Here is a 13,989-nt window from a genome sequence, read left to right as displayed (position 1 = left end):
ACTTTTATTCTTCTTCTGTCCTCTTCCTATGACCCAGCTGTGACATACAAAGACATTTCTACTCTAAGCTTCCCTTCCTCTTGCCAGAATGCTTACTAACCACACTGTGGCCCCCTTTTTGCTTCTCAGAAGGTAACATGGTCTACAATACTGCAGTTATTATTACCCCAGCCTTTAAGCACAAGGAAGCATGAGGTGTTGAAGGATGAGGGACAAGGATTTGGAAGGATAATGCATAAAGCCACGTATGAGGCTACATAGGTATACATAATGTCACGTGCATTATATTTGCTGACACATGCTTAAAGAAATAAGCTCTTCTGTGATCTGTCATGTTGTAGGACACACTTCTCGCCAATGCTAACTTCAACTATTTTTATTAAAATATTACCTAAATACTAAACTATGCACAATCTGCTTATCTTGTCAGTCCTACATGATATAAAACCAAAGAATTAAAAGTAATCAATTAAATTCAAAGTAAGTGTGAAAGTAACTTCCATGCCAATCCAGTTGTGCATGGGTAGAACCACATGTGATATAAAACCATAAACACTATATTCAAATCTTGACTCTCTTCTGATTACCCTATGTATTTAAATGAGTCACTATGAGAATTCTGAAAAATTAAATTCTTTTAAAACTTATCAAATGAAAAGTAGTAATAGTCCAACTATTATAAGAAAATATAATAAAAAATATTCTGTCTAAAGGAAAAGCTACCAAACATAACATATCCTGAGAGTTGATATACTAAAATAAAGATCATTTTATAATAGCAGCTGATGCTTTTTTTCTCTTAAGTAGAAAATTTTTTCTTATATAACTCTTATATAAAATGTTATTTTTAAAAATAACACCATACTTATTTTTAAGACTGCAGGATATTTGTTGAAATTTACCTCATAAATTCATAGAGGTAGAAGTAAAGATCACATTGCTGTCATTAGCTGAGATGTCAAAATATGACTTGAAGCTTGAATCTAGAGGTCTTATTGAAATTTGTTTAGGGACCCTAGTATGTCCCTGAATTATAGGAAGTACCACCTCATCAGCTAAACTTCTGTCCCTAACTTATGGATAAAAAAAGAGGAAAAATATCTCTCATCAATAATTACTCCCAGGGAGGTAGGCTTTACCAGAATCTTTTAGACTCCCACTTTTTCTCCCTATCTGTTGCCAGAAATTTGATACTTCGAAGAAAGAACATATACAACTAAAGGTAATTTGTAGGGTACTTTGGTCTTGCTAATGCTTAGGGTACTTTTTCAAGCTTAATTTTACTGTAGTCATTCTGTTTCACGTAGAGTTAAAGTGTACATCTTACCCTCATAACTAAAGACACTAACATAGGATTAAGGAAGTAAAGGGGTCCTTCTCTACACAATATGTCTTTTTTTCTGCCACAGTGGTTCTGAAAGTGTGATCTCAGGACTTGTTTCATTAACTCCACAAGATCAAAAATAATTTAACAATAAGGAAATGATGTTATGCTTTTCACTTCATGCTCTCATGATTATATAGTATAATTTTCAGAAGCTACATCCTGTGGTATTTCTATTGACGAAGCAGATACCAGAAATTAACTGGTAAGCTGGACATTGAAGAGACTTGGAAATGTTTAAAACAATTCCACTCTTCTCAAGTTTTTATTTAGAAAATAATAGCTTTATCATTTATAAAAACATGTTATTTGTGCAAACATACCAACAGATTGTGTGTTGTCATTTTAAAGGAATAAATACAGTAATACTTTCAAAGGATCTTAATTTCCATTATGATAAATATCAATAGATGTAACTCACATCAACAAAGATTCTTTGAGGCCTTTGGTAATTTTTAAGAATATAAATTAGTCCTGAGACCAAAATGTTTGAGAAGGGTTACCACAGTGACATTACATCTAAGACCTGACGCGGCTCATCGATTCCACTTTAACCTCCGAGTTTAGGTTACATGTTTAAATCTTCTTCCCATACTTTAAGGAGCAAAATTATTCTTAAAATCCACAGATCTTATAGACTGGGGCTAACCACTTTGGTAACACATCTGACCAATATACTTCAGTATCTTTTTGGTTAGGCACTGGGTTTTAAATTTCAGAATGTTAAGGAAGTCTATTCACATCCCAAAGGCACTCTCTATTCTCTAGAAAGCAATCAGACTAATTTAATTAAAACGTAAAACAGCCATGTCCCTCCTTTTTGCCCAGAACCCTCCAATGGCTTCCCACTCTTCTCATAACCAAAGCCAAAATGTGTACTATGACCAACCAGGCCCTATACAGTCTGGTCCCCATGATCTTTCTAAGATCCTCTCCTACTACTTGAAACCTTCACTATGGCATCTCGCACTACACTGGCTCCCCTCCTGTTCTTGCCACTAACTCAGGGCCTTCCTCATCCTCTGTCCAGAATGTCTAGAATGTTGCATCCCAAACAGCCACCCAGTGGGCTGCTTACTTCCTCATGCCTCTGTTCAAAAGTCACCTCCTTCTTTAAATAAATAAATAAATAAATAAATAAATAAATAAATAAAAATAAAAAGAGGGGTGCCTGGGTGGCTCAGTGGGTTGGGCCTCTGCCTTCAGCTCGGGTCATGATCCTGGGGTCCTGGGATCGAGCCCCGCATTGGGCTCTCTGCTCAGCAGGGAGCCTTCTTCCCACCCCAACCCTCGCCTACTTATGATCTCTCTCTGTCAAATAAATAAAATCTTAAAAAAGAAAAAAGTCACTTCCTGAGAGAGGTCTACATAGCCTACTGCATAAATTTGAACCTCCTGGACATTTCATACTTTATTCCCTGCTTTGTACATTAACCGTCATCTCTATGTAAGAGGACATATATTCAGATCTATTTTACTTATTGTTTAGGGTAAGTTCCATAGTAGTGGAGATGTTTATGTGTGTCATCCACAACCACCTCACAATCTATATTGTTAGGTGTTGTTATTTGTTGATACTAGGAAACTAGATCCCCAATAAGTGAATGGAATGATCAAGGCCATTCCTAACCAGCGGATGGCAACACAGATAGAGGGTTGGGGGGGGGGGTCAAGGACAAAGGATGTCATCAGTAGGACTAGAGCAGAACTGACGAAGAAAGTTGTCAGTCTCTGGGTTCTGAACCTGGGCTGAGGGAGAACCATAGTGAGGACCCTGCAGTAAATGGGAAGAAGAGATGAATGCTGAAAAGGGTCCAGGGGCCCGGGGAAGAGAGGGCACTAGGGAGTTGTTTTTTTTTTTTTTTTCCCCCAAAGCAATACCTTAGAGCAGAAATAACAAATGAAAAGATCACTTGAAGAATTGGGAGCAGCTTGAATACCAAAGACTCAAAAGTGCTTTTAGGACAGTTTTACTCAGAATAATGTCTGAGAGATTCTAAAGGGAAGAAGGGGGAAAAAAAATGAGTGACAACAATGGGGGAGGGGGTGTAAAATATAAATCATCTCAAGTTAGGGGGGAAATAAAATAGAATCCAGACAGGAAAAGGAGCCAAACGTAAGGAAAACAAACATTACCTCAGTCAGTGGTTATCTGACTGCACCTGAATATAATCTAGAACTCCTGTTTCTGCCTCTTCTGGCACTGAGGACCACCAGTCTGGTATTTTATTTTATTTTATTTTTAAGATTTTATTTATCCATTGGACAGACAGTAGTAGTAGACACAAGTAGGCAGAGAGGCATGCAGAAAGAGAGGAAGGGAAGCAGGCTCCCCGCTGAGCAGAGAGCCTGATGCGGGGCTCGATCCCAGGACCCTGGGATCACAACCGGAGCCGAAGGCAGAGGCTTTAACCCACTGAGCCACCCAGACGCCCCCAGTCTGGTATTTTAGATGGCTCATTATAGCTCCAGCCCAGGACAGTCTGATTCCTCCCTCTCAGCTTTCTCTAGCCTGCACATCCTGGAAGTCTACTCTTCTTCCCCACACCGAAGACTACTTAATTTGGCGGTTTGACTCTGTACCTCGAATTTTCTGCAATTCCTTTCCTCCTTCCTGCTTCAGATCACTGTTGTCCGTTCTTTTGCTTTCTCTCTTTTTACATTTTATTAGCTGTCTTTTTTTTTTTTAAAATATTTAATTTATTTATTTGACAGGCAGAGATTACAAGTAGGCTGAGAGGCAGGCAGAGAGAGAGGAGGAAGCAGGCTCCCTGCTGAGCAGAGAGTCTGATGCGGGGCTTGATCCCAGGACCCTGGGACTATGACCTGAGCCGAAGGCAGAGGCTTTAACCCACTGAGCCACCCAGGCGCCCCTTAGCTGTCTTTTCAAAGTCCTTAAATAACAAAATCACCTGCAGGAAGCCCGGAAGAAGGTCACCAACAGTGTCCTAAAATCTGAACATTTTTCTCCCCGTATTACACATCTCTGTTATTAGTACTACACAGTTTGTCTGAATTTTAAAGGTAATCACACTTGTAAAATGCTAAAGACCCCACATTTATGTCTTAACATCCAGACTTCCAGGATTCTGGTAGAGTTATATACCCCAGGTTCATTTTCACCCTTAGAGAATACGATACTGCTCTCATTATCATCCCCCTGGCATGATGTGCAATAAACCACCTGATATTTATAGCAATGACCTTTTTTTTTTCCCCCTTACATACAAAACCACCTTTAACTGAGAATTTTGATCCTTGTTCTATGGAACATTGGGTTCTCAGTGGCATTTCTAAATTGGGGAATTGGACTGTTAAACCTTTCTCTATTACCCGTGTTCAATGTCACCTTTTAGACTGCTTTTCAGCATGAAAGATTTCTGCCACCTGTCCTCCTGCCTCTGCCAAGTCTAGAATATTAGGTGTTGCTTTCTGTCTGACTCTCTTCCTTGTCTGACCACTGACATTTTTCATGGACTGACCTGCAGTATTCAGCCAGGGGCCATGATAACAACCTCCTCAAGTGTAGTTTGGGTTGAATATTACAAGTACAGATGTAACTAAAAAGCCAGGGAGTAATTTTAGGCACTTGTCAAATAAAATGACTATGCATTTGTCTTTGATGAATGGCTTTAACCTTGGATACACTCACTGTCCAAACTATCTCCAGGAACATTCAACTAAACTTCACACACACACACACACACACACACCCTTATAGGTTATGAAAGGGTTTGATTTTTATTTTTTCAAGTTGAAGTCTAGATGTCCTTTCCACATTCTTTGTCTCAGGGTCCTCTATTTCACTTTGGACACAACTTGCATTGGTTTTTTGCAAAGTTGCAGCTCTCCAGGATTTAAAATATTACCCCATAAAGAGCTTCTAAGTTTCACCCAAATTTCCTCTCCCCATCTCTATTTGCCCACTGACAACCTATTTTCCATGACTGCTACTCAACAGCAGCTCATTAAATTGAGCATCAGTGTTTACATATAACATCACTTCCATTTTCTCCTTTTGGATGATTCCACCCTAGTTATGCCTACAGCTGCTGTTTGTTGTCATTCCTCCTCCCCTCAAGAGCAGCACAGTGAATCCAAGGGCCAACGAGCCTACCTGAGATGCCAGCGAACAGACTGACAGCTCCAGGACCTCATTATCTGACACTTTGTCCAGTCATTTGATGCTAAGCATGGCAGGCAAGAACACTGGCAGAACACACTTGGGAGGTTAACACAATGTCCTATTTCCATATGGTAGACTGAGCAGAAGCGCTGCTCTGTGACTCTAAAATTAAAAAGTCTCAAAGAGAAATACATTTCAGAAGACTTTCCTAAATTACAAATATAATTTGCCTTAAATACTGAACTTTTCTACATGACCAATGGATAAAAACTCCTTTGGAGCCAGATGCTGAAAGGGAATGTGGGAGGATTTGAAGACAAGTGTCATGTGGTGAAATCACTAAATAAAAATGTGCCAGGAAACTAATGAATTTCCTCATGTTCACAATAGGACAAAGCAGACAGACTTAAAAAAAAATAGATACTAAGAGCTCTGGTTGGGACTTATCTGATTTCCTGAAATTTTTAAATATTTATAATAAAAAGCATTTAGAGCAGCTAGCATGTTTCAAGTGGTTAGCATACAACTAGTAGTAGTTGCTATATGTGCAAAAGGAAGCTTTTTTTGTACACATGAAAATCATCAGCAAAGAATAAAATGCATATTTTCACATTTCTCTGTTGGGCTGAGAAAAATTTGAACAATAAAGTAAAAGATGTAAGAAAAGAAGAAAAAAGTTATTTGTTTTCCTCTCCAAAGAGATATACAGAGGGAAGGACTCATTTCAGAGAGATACAAAATAAAACAATGGCTTAAAAATATAGCAACTAAGTACTCTTCTAGCTAGTATTCAGTGGGCTAAAAGAAGAATGCTGAAGATGATGATATCCATGTACTGTAAAGTGACTAGAGAGAGAATATTCTCTTTTCTACAGAAAAAGAGAGTCATCCCAAATTTAGACCAAATAGGACAGAAATGGATCAAACCCTGTTAGGGCTGGAAAGAGACAAGATTATAATATGAAGTAATTTCCTATTGCTTTTGGGGGAAAAAGTCTAAACACTGACTACTATACCTTACGTATAGTATTAGTCAATGAACATGTGTTAAATCTGGAAAAGAGAAAAGAAATAGAGAGTTACTTAGAAATTGTCTCCTCCAAGAATACACAACAATTCTGTGAAATTCTTGGCATTTTAAGTAGGTGCTGGGGGGCAGAGAAGGAATGGAATAGAAAACCAATGCAAATGTAAGCTTTTTTTGTTGTTCCATAACCACAACAAATTAATACATAAGACACAATAAAAGTTGAAAGATTGAGATGGTCTCTTAAGGCTCAAGATTCAATCTCTAGCATTTGGAACCTAGGCTGGAATCCTTGATTTTTGATGGCATCACAAGGTATATGGCACAGTCCATGCTCTTCACCAAATCTCAACAGGAGACTGGCCACTTGGCCCAGGAAGAAGTAGACACAATGTTTGGTTTCATGTGTCACATTAATATCAAAATGCCTTCCCAGGATGCAGTGCCAAGTGGTGGTGTACTGGTTGTCAACCTCCCTCTTAATAAGGAAGGAAAGAAAGAGAAGGAAGAAGGGAGGGGTGAAATGGGCTCGGACAGAGAGAGAGAGAGAAAGAACATAGCCACACAAGAGTGTTATTAGCACATACCAGTTATCTTTAGCATCTGGAGGATTAGGAAATGAAGACTAGAAGACCAATGAGATTGTGATTAAGTTTCTCTCACAAATTTGTGCTATGCTTTAGATATTTTATTTGCCCCAGATGTTCTGGAGAATACCCTATGAGGCCTAGAGGGGGCTCAATTATGCAGGGATACCCCAGGGTAGGTGAAAATTCCCTAGAAGAATTCTGAACCACAACAGGCCAAAAGTTTATCCACTCATCTTCCCACCTGATCCAACTAACAATTGTCCTGACTTCCTTTTCCTAACCTAAGTCTATGTAAAATAAACTAAGGTTTATTTAGAAGATTTATTGTCTTACCTTTGGACACATTGCCAGCTGAAATTAACATAAATTATACTAATTAACTATTTCAATGGCAAGACAATGCCCAAAGGACTAATTGAAAATCAACTATTTTATGTTAGTGAAAAATCCAAAAATCAGATAATAAATTACTTATACCCCTTTCTCTAAGATACAGTATTTTTGCTAACATTTAGCTTAATCTAATTTGAAACTTTGAACAAGTGGTCTCCTATTTCCAGGCTTTGAATCCTCATAAATTCTTTAGTTGTTGTAACAAATATGCAAAAATACTAAAGATAAGTTGAAGTGGAGTAGATATGCTATATTGTTGCCTGTCATTCCATAAATGGAGAAAATGCTCATGTATTGCCCATGGTCTACATTCTAGACAAAACTAACTTAAAATATGATGTGTACCCCAGCAGACTTGCAAACTTGAACTGAGATGGATTGTCCCTTTGTTTCTTCTGGAAAGTGTAACCCATCCCTCCATAGCCTCTATGGCACAGACTTACAAACCATGAACACAAATCAAGTTCTTATTCTTCCTTATACCCAAATTATCATGGAAATACCTTAATTGAAAAATTTCATCCCCAATAAAATTCATTTAAACTAATTCTAGACTTTCCCAGAGACTTTTCTTACATGAGCTCAGAAATAAGTACCCAACTCTTTTGGTGGTACATTTTGATATCTTGTTGCCATGTTTTTTACTTTGTTTCTGTTGGTCAAAATTCTGTTCTACTGGTGACCCTCACTGCTGCTTGAAAAGTACCCAAGGTTATTCACAGGCTTCTTAACTTGAAGAAATCCCTGCCTTGTATCCCAGCTTCCTTGCATAATTGGAAGAAATTCACCACTATTACCAATGACATTAGATTTTTCAATTCCTGATATCTGAACGACACTTTCCTCATCCAAAAGTATTATTTTTTGCCACTTCTTTTCTTGATACTAAGTCTAAATTCTGCTTACCTTAATCTTGCCTGTCCAATTAACCCTACCCAGTAGGCATGCCAGTAAAAACATCCTTTTAGGGATAGTTCTATTCCCTTCCCATCTGGATTGATCTGGTCCTTTGGACCTAACCAGTCAATTGCAAAAATAGCATCATATATGGTAAATGTTTCTAGTCTTTCTATGGTTAACTTCAGTGTTTTCCCCCCACATGGCCATAAGGGAAATTATTGTCCTTCTTTACTCTCTTTTTTTAAAAAAACATTTTGTTTTTTTATTTGTTTAAAGCACATGCAGAGGGAGGGGCACAGGCAGAGAGAGAGAATCCCAGTGGACTCTGTGCCAAACAAGGGACTCAACATAGGGCTCAATCTTATGACCCTGAGATCATGACCGGAGCTGAAATGAAGAGTTGGTTGCTTAGCCGACGGTGCCACCCAGGAACTTCTACTTTGCTCTCTTTAAAGGCTAGTTATATGATTCACAGGTTAATATGAGATCCACTGAAAACCCAAACAGCTTGTTAGAAAATTTCTTCTTTTAAAGGAGAAAGCTGAAACAATCACTCCCAGGTTTAAATATCTAAGAAATATCTTAGAATACTTATCTGTGTATATGGATGTAACGAAAATTCACTCAGATACTTTGAGAAAAAATGTAGTCATTTGTGTTCATTTACCGTTTGTAAGTTTTGGACACTTCACCCGGAAGATTAGTATTTTTCTCCTGCAATGTCTAAGTATCACTCATGATACTTCAAAAGCATTAGAAACAAAAGCTAAGAATTTCCTTTGTATGATAGAAATCATCTTCTTGACTTTTCAGTCAGGTCTGTACTACCAAAATATTTTAAGTATATCATTTAATGGCAAATTAGAAATAATATATATATTGCATAATACAGAAGTATTTATGTTATTGCTAATCAGAGATCCTGAAATCTTTACATATTTCCTGAGCCACTATTCCATAAACTGCTGATAGTGAGAACACTGATGTGCTTACTGAGAAAGATGACTACCACACATTGTTGCCAATGTCCAGTCCTGGTACTGCCCTTTTCTATGGACAGGATCTATTCACTTCTACCATCATATTGCTGTTGGGGGAGATAAAATAAAATAATATATGAAAATAATTTATAAACCACAGTGTAATCAAAAAGTAAAATTATTATTATAATATTTTAGAGCTTCATTTTTTAGCACTCCATATAATTGGATAAGCTTCATACTTTCCATATAGTTCCAACCATGAACTTCTATTCTTGTTGAACAGGTGATTCTCAGCTACTACTATTGGTATTTAAATTTCTATTATGGTAATTACTCTGTCCATAATAAGTGCTTAAAATCAGAGGTAGAACTGTAAATTTTTATCAGCTCTCCTTCCCTGCTGCTTCACAGGAGGATGTATTGCTGTAGTCTGGGAATCAGCAAAGAGCATGGAGGAAATTGTGCAGTGACCGGCCTAACACAAGAACAAGTAAGCCACGTTTGGATGCATCAGTTAAAATTGTTATTTTTTATTGCACTATTTTTTAAAATTCTCAAAGATATAAAAATAATTGCAATCTAATCTGAGCTTATACTTAGCCTTGGTATAGTATTTAGTGATTGCAACTTTTCAACAATTAGATTGTTGAATCTGAATGTGAGGACAGCAAGATATTTTATACACATTATAACATTTACTGAGATCAGCCTTGTCTCAAGTGGTTTATATATATTAACTGGCTTAATCCATGACACTATCATAAGAGAATACAATTCTCATCACTCATTTATAAATGAAAAGCAAAAGGCAACAAAAAATGAATATTTTGTCTAAGGTCACATAACTAGTAAATGACACATCTGGGCTTCAAACTCCCACTGATGCAGTTTGGCTCTGCAATCTACACTCTAAGCAGTGGATATATATATATATATATATATATATATATATATATATATATATGGATTAGCTGCTGAGAGTGTCATATATGGATTAGCTGCTGAGAGTGTCATATATATATATATATATATATATACTTTTAAAGAGGAACAGTCATCCAGCTCACCTCTCTATATATTCTCAAAATCTCCATGGGAAACTACAGAGTTAAGAAGAAGTGGCCATACACTATTTGTACACATGGCCCACCATACCACCAAATATCTGTGGTCACTTCATCATTCTCTCAGTGACATTTCCACAACCATTTTTGAAATGAAGCAAATGCATCTGTATGAATAGTTGACTTAATAATATTAGAAATGATAGATAAAACTTGCTGATTTTGATCAACTGAAAGAAATACATATTGTAAGTAGAATAATGGACAACTGACAAATATATATACATATAGACATATAGACAAAGGGTGTGAAAGCTGACGGTCACTTCTAAGAGGAAAAGAGTGTCACAGAATACCACAGACTGTGGTGCAATTTAATATTTTAAGTAAAAACTTAGAAGGATGATTCATTTTATCTAGTGCCAGATTTCCTAGATACAAAATAGGATATAATTGAAAAGTGACTCCCTATAATCTAGAAAGCCACAAGCCACCATGTGAGAAAAATCTATTAATGCACTTGAACTTAGACACTGAGAAGAGATTCAGCATTGAGTCACATTAAGTTGGAATGGAAGAGGTACCAGGGATAAGGTGAAAAGCACTGATTCAGAGCTAGTCCTGGAGACCTGTGACATTTGCAGCCACCTTTCTTGCTTGAGTTTGCAAGAAACTGCGGAACATTTCAAAGAGTTAGTTACATTTTGCAGTTTTACACCAATTTTATTTCCAAAGTAGGGGTAAAAATTGGGCTTGTGTGGTGTTGTTTGGATAGAGGATCATTACTCTTTTAGTGATGGCAATGATCTAGGGGGCTACCTTTACTGAGTTGATATGGTCCCTGGGGGTCCCAAATCTTCCTTTAGTCAGTGATTCTTAACCCTTGATGAACACTAGAGATTTTTCAGAATATTTAATCAAAACTATAGAAATATTACTTCACACTTGTCAGAATGGCTAAAATCAAGAACACAGGAAACAACATCATTTGAGATCATTTGTTTTGGCCATTGACGAGAATGCAGAGGAAAGGGAACCCTGTAGAGCATTGGTGGGAATGCAAACTGGTGCAGCTACTCTGGAAAACAGAGTAGAAGTTCCCCAAAAAAGCAAAATATAGAATTACCTCCAAATCCACAATTACACTAGTAGGATTTACCCAAAGGATATAAAAATACTTACTCAAAGGGATACATGAACCCCAATGTTTATAGCAGCATTATCAATAATAGTCAAACTATGGAGAGAGCCCAAATGTCTATCAACTGATGAATGGATAAAGAGGAGATGGTGTTTGTGTATACACACACATATGTATATATACATATATATATATAATGGAATATTACTCAGTCATCAAAAGGAATGAAATCTTGCCATTTGCAAGGATGTGGATAGAGCTATAGAATGCTATGCTAAGTGAAATAAGCCAGTCAGAGAAAAATAAATACTCCGTGATTTCACTCATATGTAGAATTTAAGAAACAAAACAAATGAACATGGGGGCGGGGGGAGACAAAAAGGGGACAAACCATAAAACAGACTCCTAACTATAAAGAACAAACTGAGGGTTGCTGGAGGGGCAGAGGGCAGGGAGATGGGCTAGATGCGTGATAGACATTAAGGAGGGCACTTGTGATGGGCACTGGGTGTTGTATGTAAGTGATGAATCACTAAATTCTCCACTTGAAACCAGTATAATGCTGTATGTTAACTAACTGGAATTTAAATAAAAACTTGGAAAAAAATTTCAAGACTCGGGAAGCACCCAAGAACAATTAAATCAAAATCACTAAGGGGGGCGGGATCTGTGATTCAGTCTTTTTGTTTTGTTTTTGTTTTTTAAGGCTGTCAATGTTGAAAACAATTTCTGTGTAATTGTTTCTCAAATTTTAGCCTGATCAGAATCACAATGAGGGTTTCTTAAAACAGATTCCTGGGCCCTGAGCCTCAGAGTTTCTGGCTCTGGTAGGGTTTATATTTCTAACAAGACCAAGGGGGTGCTGCTAGGGCTGACTGAGTCACCTGCAAGGTAAGAATCTTACTTCTGATATTGGGGAACCAGAGCTATGGTAAGAGATGCCAAAGTTAGGATGGATCAGCTCCTGGGCTTGCCTAATCTTTACCTAAGTGCTTTGGGAGCCCTACAGAGCCTGGGTCTATGTACATACACTATAAGGGCCTATTTAGCTAGAGTGATTGCATCCAGTTAAATAGTGATTTTGTTGTTTATTCAGTAAAACTTAAACTGACCCTGCCCCTCCCCCCACCCCACCCAAGGGACTTACTTAAAAGCAAGTCCTGAAACCAGTCCCAGGTAGCGAAGCTCAAATACAAGGGCAAGTCAGGCCAGGTGGAGACATCCCATCAGTAAAGTGCATATACTCTCTGCCTAGCTACCAAGGAGTGTGGGCCCTGCCTTTTGGGCACCAATTCTGACCAAGGTGATAGGTTAGTTCAAATATTTACTATTGGGTAAATTGTAATTCAACTGGCCACCCGTGTGTGACCTAGCATGACTGTGGAGCTTTCTCTGTGTGTTACAATCTCATTGGCCACCTATGTGTGGCCAGGCCCAACCACATGGCCTTTGTCCTTTAAAAGTTAGTCTGTAAGGCAGGGAGGGGTCGCCCTCTGTAAGAGGGGGCCCCGACGGGTCAGTTTGATTCTCGATACTTGGTGAGAAATAAAGTTTTGCTTGACCTTTGCTTTGTATCAGTCTCTCTCCTTTAATCATGGACCCAACATACACAATATGCTTGCAATATCCAAACCTCTTTCAGTGTCCTACCCTGACCTGTGTCTGGCTATCTTATTGTGAAACTGATCTTCCAAACTCATTGCCAACTCAGTGACACCTACAACCATATTGGTAGTCTTTTTCCTTTTTTTAAGATTTTATTTATGTATTTAACAGACAGAGATCACAAGTAGGCAGAGAGGCAGGCAGAGAGGGAAGGAGGAAGCAGGCTCCCTGCTGAGCAGAGAGCCCGATACAGCCTTGATCCCAGGACCCTGAGATCATGACCTGAGCCGAAGGCAGAGGCCCTAACCCACTGAGCCACCCAGGCGCCCCCCATATTGGTAGACTTATTAGAAATCACAGCCACTACAGCTCAACTTTGTTTTGGTTGAGACCCTATAAAGTAGTGATGAGGTATGACACTGTAGTTTTAGAGCTTTAGAGGAGTTTGACATAAAAAAACCTTGATTGACCTTCTTCTACTTCAGGCTTCAATTACCCTTGCTCCGCCTTTACAGCTTCAGCTAAAGAGCTTTAGCTGCCTTTCAAAACCTGTCAAAAGAAGGGTTAAGATCTTTCAGATCTTCTGTTCTTTGTTTTTAAAATATTATTATTTTTTTTTATTTTCCAGCCAAGTTAAAATTGAGGAAAAATGAAAATGCCGTTTTAGCCTGATGGTGTCTATCTTTATGAAACTTTGAATAATTATTTCCAAAGTCAGAATTAGGTTTTTTTCCCCTCTTTTCCTGATTTCTTCCCAAATTATTTCTGGTATTTGA

The sequence above is a fragment of the Neovison vison genome, chromosome 1 (genome assembly GCF_020171115.1).
Source record: "Neovison vison isolate M4711 chromosome 1, ASM_NN_V1, whole genome shotgun sequence".
NCBI lineage: Eukaryota > Metazoa > Chordata > Mammalia > Carnivora > Mustelidae > Neogale > Neogale vison.
The sequence above is the reverse complement of the archived record's forward strand: the minus strand, read 5'-3'. Positions refer to the sequence as shown.